The sequence below is a fragment of the Nicotiana attenuata genome, unplaced genomic scaffold (assembly GCF_001879085.1).
Source record: "Nicotiana attenuata strain UT unplaced genomic scaffold, NIATTr2, whole genome shotgun sequence".
NCBI lineage: Eukaryota > Viridiplantae > Streptophyta > Magnoliopsida > Solanales > Solanaceae > Nicotiana > Nicotiana attenuata.
Window position 1 is genome coordinate 4,355 of NW_017674538.1, and position 9,848 is coordinate 14,202.

A 9,848-nucleotide genomic window follows, 5' to 3' on the forward strand; every position below is an offset into this window, starting at 1 on the left:
AAAATAACATCATAAACATCGAATTAAACCTCAAAATCCATGAATTCTTTCAAACTTCATAAAACATCAAAATTTCCAATTTAGATCCGAATCACATCAAACGACGTCCGTTTTTCACCAAATTTCACAGAAACATCTTAAATCATATATAAGACCTGTACCGGGCGCCGGAACCAAAATACGGGCCCGATACTAACATGTTCTAATCAAATTTCATTTCCAATTTCCTTAAACAATTTCAGAAAATAATTTCTTTCAAAAATTCATTTCTCGGGCTTGGGACCTCGGAATTCGATTCCGGCATACGCCCAAGTCCCATATTTTCCTACGGACCCTACGGGACCGTCAAATTACGGGTCCGGGTCCGTTTACCCAAAATATTGACCAAGGTCAAATTTATTGATTTTAACATCAAAACATAGCATTTTTCACAGAATTTCATATTTAAGCTTTCCGGCTACGCGCCCGGACTGCGCACGCAAATTGAGGCGACTCTAAATGAGGTTTTCAAGGCCTCAGAGACACAGAATTCAATTAAAAGCAGGTGATGACCCTTTGGGTCGTCACATGTACAAAGGAAACTGACAAACCTCACCAACCCGATAATCCGAGTCGAACCAAGAAAAAAAACCCGACTATGGTTTGGTTTGATTTGGTTTGGTGTTGGAAAAAAAAACCCGACCATAATTGGTTTGGTTTGGTTTTAACTAAAGAAAGTCAAACCGAAACCAAACCAACCCGACATTAAATATATAGAAATTTTAGATATATTTAATATATAAATATACTTATTGTGATGTAATTTATAAATATTTCTTAAAGAATTTCATAATTTTATCTTTTAAGGTATTATTTCAAGGTTGGACTTAGAACTTTTGAATGTTCCATTAAGTTTTATAGCCATTAATATTAGTAAATTAAATAATGCTAACAAAAGCCCAAACCAAAATCAAATCAATACTAGTGCTAACAAAAGACATTCAATTCAATACTACTAACGAGAATGTATTGAATATCTATTTTTTGTTTACAATAGTTTAGATAAAAATGCATAACCTGTTTTTATTTTTTCTTTAGCGTTTAGTCATGTAATTAATACTCCCTTATTAGTCTACTTATTTTAGCATGACTTAGTACTTTTAGATTATGTTTATTTTTATTATGACTTTTTAATTAGCAATATTTANCATCCACTCCAGGCCTTCCGCTTCTGCGGTCAGCCTACCGCTTCTGCGGTTCCGCATCAGCGGATCAAGGGTCGCTTCTGCGGTCCTGGCTGCCCTCGCCCTCGTCCGCTTCTGCGGCTTCTTCTTCGCTTCTGCGGGGCCGCTTCTGCNTACTTTATATAGTTGTATTTTACTAGGATTAAAGAAATATTTTGAGCACAACTTATATGTTTTGTTCTACGAAGATTTTACCGGAAAAACCCCGAAAAAACTCGAATAATCCGAATAACCCGAAAATTCGAGAAAAACCGAGATTGAAAAAACCTAGTTTTATTGGTTTGGTTTGGTCTTTAGATTTAATAACCCGACACAATTGGTTTGGTTTGGTAATTGTAAAATCCGAACCAACCCGACCTATGTACACCCCTAGTAAATTTAATATTACATCCAATGTAAATTTGTGTTCTACAGTCCTTTTTTTAACAAGTTACTTGGATTACTAGGTCACATAATTGGTAATATTCTTGCTTTTAATTAATTGAAATATTTTAATATACGAACTAAAAAATAATAAATACCGCAAGCACAAGTTATTAAATTATTTTAATTTATTGTCTATCTCAAATAAGGATGTTTATCATGATTCACGTAGAAAGTACGGAACTTTTATCTATATATATATATATATATATATATATATATATAATTGTTATTGTTGTTATACTTCATTTACTTTCTCTACCTAATCATATTATGTTCAGTCAAAATAGCAGTCAAAGTAAATTAAAATTAGTAAAATAATGTGTTCCTATTAACAAGTCACAAAATATATCCAAGCAACTTCTTCTACACAATTTAGTGATGACACTATCTTTGGTAGTTATTTATAGGAATTTATGAATTATTTTTGTACATAATTAATTAGTACTTATCACTAATTTTTTTAATCTCATATTTTTTAGATGTAGTTTGCATGCTAGTAATACGAAAATCACTTATTGGAGAAGGATGGACCTGAAGAACAGAGTACAAATAAAAAGTTAATTTAAATTATACACATGAAAAATATTTTGATGTACAATATAAAATTATCACTTAGTTGAGATGCTTCATTAGATTGTACTTCATAAAACTAAAATAAGAAAAATATCATATGTATGTAATTAAATTTTTATTGTTCATGTCTGTAGGTTAAAAAAATATCCAATCACCTTGACATCGACAAAGAAATTCCCATACGACGATCTATAGTGATTTTTTCACAAAAATGTACTTTTTCTTTTTATATTTAATCATTTACTCAAATTGTTATTTTAATAATATTTATAGTATTCTGGAAAATTATGTACTACATAGCTCGAACATACACGTGCAACCGAGAAACTAGTAGTATAAAAAAAGTAAGAAATGTTGAATGTGCAGTAAATTCGAAAGGGACGTTTTTTCCAGTTCCAACGGAGCCAACAAAACTTATCCCTTCTTTTATCAACATTCGTCACATATGTTAACCAGGAAAAAAAACATCAACACGTATAGTAATTGATTAAATGTCATAAGTAAGCCAAAACATATCCATAAATATAATTGGAAACTAGATAACTGACAGGACGAAATGCTTAAAACCCAAATCCAAAGTACTATAGGGATGCAACCTTACAGCAAAAGCAGCTCCGAACAACTTTATACAACATGATACAAATAAAACATAGTATATAAATTTACTTTCTCAACAAATCAAAGAAGAACGAAGTTTGGGAAGATGAGCAAGAATTGGCAGCTCAAATATCGATGGAGTCCACTAGTAGGGCATTAATGTGAGGTTTTAAGACTTTCTCCGGATGAGTGTATCCATCTAGATTGTATATATATGTAACCTCAACAATACGTGCAAGATTGAGAATACGAGATAAAAACTCCGTAGAGACAGGAGTGGGCCTAAGAAGTCCTTCATTAAGATCCTTCCATGCTGCCTCAGCCATTTCTTGAAATTTAGTCATTGCCTCTTCCGTTGATATGCCATAATCTCTCATGCAGCACTCAATTCCTGTTTCAATTTGTCCCCTACTTTTCTCAACCTGGAAAGGTAGATAGATTAGGGGTTAGCTTTTATATTGTCGCAATACTTTATTTGTCCAAATTACATATAATTATATAAGTTTGTGAGATACAACTCATACCTCGTATGTGGCTGTGTCATCAATAACTCGACATATTATCACACTAGCTTCAAGAATTGTAGGATTCTTTGACAACCACTCAAAATCCTGCTCCGTAACAGACTTCATGTCCAAATACAATGTTGTCGCGGGGTAGTAATATGTAGTAGTTGCTAGTGCATTGCTTAGATATTGAGAAACAGGTGGCTTATATCCTTCAATAAACCATGTTGACTCAACATTATAATTTCTTACCACTTCTTTCATCTGTGAATACAAAATATATATGTTTAAGTGTTAGATAGTTTTGATTGAATTGTATTAGGTTTCTGATCACTAAAAGACATACAGAAAGTAAAACAAAGCGAGAACTGGATTAAGAAAAAAAAATATTTCGATAGTTAAGTTGCTCAAACATACTCTTTCTATTGCACGGCAGACAATATGAGATCTTCCAGCACTAAACAATTCCTTTTCATAATCCTTGTAAAGATCTAGAATAGCTTTATAACTGATTTTCATGTAATCAGGAAGCCGATCAATTTCGTTGATATCCCATCTGCAGGATGACAAAATTACGGTGAACTCATGCATTTTGAAAGAGCACAACTATAATGAGTAGAAGTTTGTCTTAATCTTTTCACAATGACATTCACTATCGAGAAATATCTGAATAAGTGAATTAATGAAGTTCATACCTTTGTATGACATCTGTGTATACCTCAAGTTCTTTAACCGTACCGTACGCATCAAAGGTGTCATCGACAATCGAAATCATTGATATGGTCTTAACAAGCATGACACGAGCTTAAGAGTACTGAGGCTCAAAATAAACTCCTAATGCCCAAAAGTAACATTCAACTACTCGATCTCTAGCATATGGAAGTGTTGTTACGAAATCCAAATCTTTCCACCACCTGCAGCATAACAAATTAACATCAGTACTTGAGATATAATCAATCAAAAAGGGTTCATCGTTTTTATATATCGCACCTTGATACTTCAGCAAGTTCTTGTTTGTGCAACATCTGGAGCAAATTGAAATCTAATTTGGCAAATCGAAGTAACACGTTGCTCTTCGATTGTTCCTTCTCGTAGATCGATGAGATGAAGAATCGGGTCTCGACCCTAGGAACGCCCTTGTGCAAACATTGCTCAAGGGCTTGTGTCACTTGCTCCCTAAGTGGAGATTTCAAATGTGGAGCTGTAGATTCAAGATGGATAGTGGAAAAAGCAAGTGTGTCTTGTAAGATATCGTCAGCATGAGTCCTCACATGTGAAGCTTCATACAAGTTCAATAATCCTAAGACATCGCTAGAAAGAGACTCTTTGAATTTGCCATTTTCATCTTGGAATTTGCTGAAAATTTCTGGTATTTCAAGAAAGAAAGCTCAAGATTAATTAACCTTCTTGCAATAAATGGATAATAATTTTAACAACAATTTCATATATAGGTGTGCTTCATGATGAACTTACCAGGAAAGATGTTGAAACCATGTTGCCTGTCACGACCCAAATCCACTACGGGTCGTGATGGCGCCGGACACCGTTGTCAGGCAAGCCAACTAACTCATCCATTAATTTCTCTTTTAATAATTTTAAAAATCTAAGAGTTTTACTTCCATTTTTTTTTCATATACATACAACCTCTGTTTCAATTCAAATGAAGAGATAACTAATAATACGTAACTTTCAAAGAAAAACCATTCCAGAACCCGGTGTCACAAGTGCATGAGCAACTACTGATAAGGACAATAAAATACAAATGTCTGTCCGAAATACAGTGGATAGAGAATGAATAAGTAAGGTACTGGAAGGGAACTACTCTAGCTACGGGTCGTCTCGAACAATGCAGCTCACCAAGTCCCCAAATCATCCGTGCTGCTACCAAATGTGAAATATACCTGTGCAACAAAAATGTACAGAAGTGTAGTATGAGTACGTAATCAACGTGTACTCAGTGAGTATCCCGCCTAATCCCGAAGGGGTAGAGACGAGATGGCCAATTTCGACACTCACTAGAGGTCAATTATCAATATTCAATAATGCGAGAATAATCGTGGAGTCATATAGTAGTTCTAGTTCGGGAAGCCAGGAAAAACAAGAAAAACACCTTCAACAATAATCAAGGGCTTCAAGGTTTATTCTTTATTATCTTATCAGTTAATATCAAGCCACGTAGGGCCAATCCCACATTTACAATTTTCAAGTAACAGATAAACACGCGCAAATCATGCCGAGGTCGACGGCCTGCTCCAACAGAAATGTAAATTGTGCACTGCCGAGGGTCGAGCGGAACGAACCATAGATGCATCTATTCTCACCGAGGCGTTCGGCCCGTTCCATAAATAAACACATACCCTGCTCGCGAATCATCCATGCGACGCAGGCACACGTAAAATACATGCTCAATCAGTCAAATAAGAACTTATCGGGGAGTATTTATACAAATAAAACCAATTCTCCTTTAACGATTTAAGAAATGAAGTTTAATCCTTTTAGAAATTTACTTACCAATTCGATGTGAGTTAAACAATTCGAGCTACTAATGGGTTCACAATTAATCCACGTGCAACATGTTTTTTTTTGGGTCCTAACTACCCGGACAATAGCATAATAGTAGCTACGCACGGACTCTCGTCACCTCGTGCGTACGTAGCCCCCACAAATAGGAGCACATAATCAATTACTTCACCTATGGGGTAAATTCCCCCTCACAAGATTAGAAAGGAGACTCACCTCGCTCCGAAGACTCATAACCGGCATTCAACATTTTTCCGAAGGCTTGAACCGACGCACAATGCACCAAAACTAGCCAATTAACGACAAACTAATTAGAACATGCTCAAATACTTGTTAGAAATTCAAATTATACAGATTCCCAACTCTGCTTAGTGAAATGACAAAAATGCCCTCGGGCCTAGGTGCCCGAAATCCAAAATTTCTCGAAGACAAAGGTTACCCATGACCTCAGGAACTCAAATATATACTTTTATTCTAATTCCATACTCAAAATCGTGGCTGAATTCCAAGAATATCATTTTTCTAGGTTTCCACCAAAAACCTCCATTTTTACACTAATTTTCATGCTTAAATCCATACATAATTGATGTATTTAACTCCAAAAGTGATGGGGATGACTTACCTTTATATAGATGACGAAGTTCCACTCTTTGGAGCTCCCCAAATCGCCCCAAGCCATGAACCAAATGAGAGAAGTGACTCCATTCACGATTTTAAAACATGCCTACTGCCCAGCATTTTCGCTTCAGCGGAACCCTGTCCGCTTCTGCAGACCGCTTGTCGCTTCTGCGGCTCCCATCCACTCCAGGCCTTCCGCTTCTGCGGTCAGCCTACCGCTTCTGCGGTTCCGCATCAGCGGATCAAGGGCCGCTTCTGCTGTCCTGGCTGCCCTCGCCCTCGTCCGCTTCTGCGGCTTCTTCTTCGCTTCTGCGGGGCCGCTTCTGCGGTCCTATTTCCGCAGAAGCGGAAATACCAGATACCAGATCCCTTCAGCTATTCTTCAACTTCCAAATTTGATCCGTTAGCCACCCGGAATCCACCCGAGACCCCCGGGACCCCAACCAATCATACCAACCAGTCCCAAAACACATTACGGACTTGCTCGAGGCCTCAAATCATAACAAACAACGCTAAAACCATGAATTACACTCCGATTCAAGCTTTATGAACTTTGAACTTTCCAACTTCTATTTCCGATGTTTAAACCTATCAAATCACGTCCGATTGACCTCAAATTTTGCACACTAATCATATTTGACATTACGGACCTACTCCAGCTTTCGGAATTGGATTCCGACCCCGATATCAAAAAAGTCAACCTCCGGTCAAACTTCCCAAAAACCTTCAAATTTCTATCTTTAGCCAAATGGCTTCAAAATGACCTACGGACCTCCGAATTCACTTCCGATCGCGCCCCCAACTCCAGAATCACCATACGAAACTACTCCCAGTCTCGGAATTCCAAACGGACATCGATAACTCTGAAATGCACTTCAAACCAAACTTATGAAATTCTTTCTAAAATGCTAACTTCCACAATAGGCGCCAAAACGCTCCCGGGTTATCCAAAACCTGACCCGGGCATACGCCCAAGTCCGAAATCATCATACGAACCTGCTGGAACCTTCAGATCCTGATTCCGAGGTTGTTTACTCAAAAATCCATTCCTAGGTCATTCTCCCAACTTTAAGCTTCCGAAATAAGAATTCTCTTCCCAAATCAACTTTGGACTTCCCAAAACTTAATTCCGACCACGCGTACAAGTCATAATACCTGAAATGAAGCTGTTCATGGACTCCGACTGTTGAACGGAGCGCTAGGACTCAAAACGACCGGTCGGGGCGTTACATTGCCTGAGCAACCGAAATTGATGTGCAGAAGTGCACAAATCACTGCAGCTTGAGTTTTGGTTATAAATTTGATCCAAAATCTCATCAATTTCAAAGTGGTAGGAGATGCCAAGACGTTCAATAATGTCAATCAAATTCAATGTATCAGCCAATTTCATTCCAGTCGCTAACAGCATATTCCTCGTTTGTTCCTTCAATGCTTCAATCTCTTTAGCATGCTTCTCTGCAACCTATTTATAATATATTTCATGAAAGAAAACTGTAATTAGGAAAATTAATGTTGTTCAATCAATATGAAGAAGAAATTAACCATGCTTGCACGAAGAAAGTATATAATAAGGAACTTAACAAATTACCTGATTTTCAATGGAGAATGAAAGGAACTGATCACCCCAAAGACTAGGGGAGAAGTCGGCCACGGGGCGAACAATCTCTTCTTCATAGTTGCTAACTGCTGCTGCGGCCATTGCTATAAAAGTTTTAGGAGAATTTTGTGTTATTAATTCTCTCGGGAAGAAAGAAAGTCGACAGATGAGTGAGATGACACAAGTGGAAGAGAAGGCATAAGTATTTATAATGCTTTTTTATTTCTTCATTTCAGTTGCCTTACTTGACTATGAGGGTGTTTGGGTAAGCTTATAAGCTGGTCAAACTGGCTTATAAGCACTTTTTGGCTTATCTACGCGTTTGGTAAAATTAAAAGTGCTTATAAGTTATGTGCTTATAAGCCAAAAATAAGTCAAAAGTCATAAGTTGTTTCCCTCAACTTATCAAATTTCAGCTTATAAGCAGTTTAAGTTTGACTAAAATATTTACTATTCTATCCCTAAAATACTTCTTTTTAAAACAAAACTCTGCGTATACCCAGTTCTTTAGGTGCATATTATTAATTTCAGCACTTCTATCCAAACACGTAACTGCTTATTTTTTAAATCAGTTTCAGTACTTAAAAGTGCTTTTCAGCACCTAATGCTTATCAGCTACTCTAAATCAGCTAAGCCAAACGGGCTCTATATACCAATCATCATCAGCCTTTTGATTTCTTCATTGGCGTCTCACTAAATCCAATATAATAGGAATATCAATTTATACCTTCATTCTCTATGTTTTCTTTTAACTATTTAACTACTACCTTAAATTATTTATGAATAAATGCATATGATTTATTTCTATTAATTTTAATATATAAATTTATCTTATCTACGTTTTACTTATCGAGTATTGTAATTTTTTGTGTGTATTATATGTGTATAAATTTACAATATGTATTCAATGTATTCTTAACTTAAAGTACATTATAGTACTTATTATTACTTTAAATTAAAATTCTCACAACAACATAATATATCTATAGCTACGAAATCTCTGCTAAATATTCAAAAATCTTGGCTAAAACAATAGCCACAAAAATAAAAACTTCATAGCTATTTATAAAATATTAAAATTTCATAGCTACGAAAATTAAACTGGCAAAGCTAATTTCTTATTTTTGCTATGATTGCTAACTATCGTGGCAATTAGGGGTGTTCATGGTTCGATTTGGATCGGTCTTTCCCTAAAAAGAAACCAAACCAAGTAAGTCGATTTTTCAAATATTAGAACCAAACCAAACCAATTAAGTCGGGTTTTTTCTCGATTCGGTTTATGTCGGGTTTTGTGGTTTTCGGTTTTTGTCGGTTTTTTTTTTAAATATAAGACAAACACTACCAAACACATATTCCGGCGACCACACTTTCAACGTAACACTATCAAATCAATTGCCCTTTGAGAAATCTATTATTTACCAAGATATATTGATGATAATTGAATCAAATAGTGGTGAATAATTTAAGGACTCAATTAAAAATATATTATTTTTAACATGAAATAGATTCTTACACTTAACAAAAGAAAACTACCAATCAAACTAGAATGTAAAGGTAAAGAACTATACTAAAAGTGCAAACGATTAACATTTACTGTAAATTTTTTGAAACTTTGTATAAAAGTTTACATATATATAGGTGTAATTATAAATTTAAAATAGCTACTCTTATATTCGGTTTGGTTCGGTTTTTTTTTAATTAAAACCTAAAACCAAACCAAATTTGATCGGTTTTAAATTTCAAAACCTAAAACCAAACCAAACCAAAAGTAATCGGTTTTTTGTAATC

The 9,848-nt window shown here is 35.5% G+C and overlaps 1 pseudogene; it reads right to left on the bottom strand.

The window, feature by feature from the left end:
• Positions 1–2,944: 2,944 nt before the first annotated feature.
• LOC109218854 lies at positions 2,945–8,162 on the bottom strand (annotated as a pseudogene).
• Between the last annotated feature and the right edge of the window lie 1,686 nt (positions 8,163–9,848).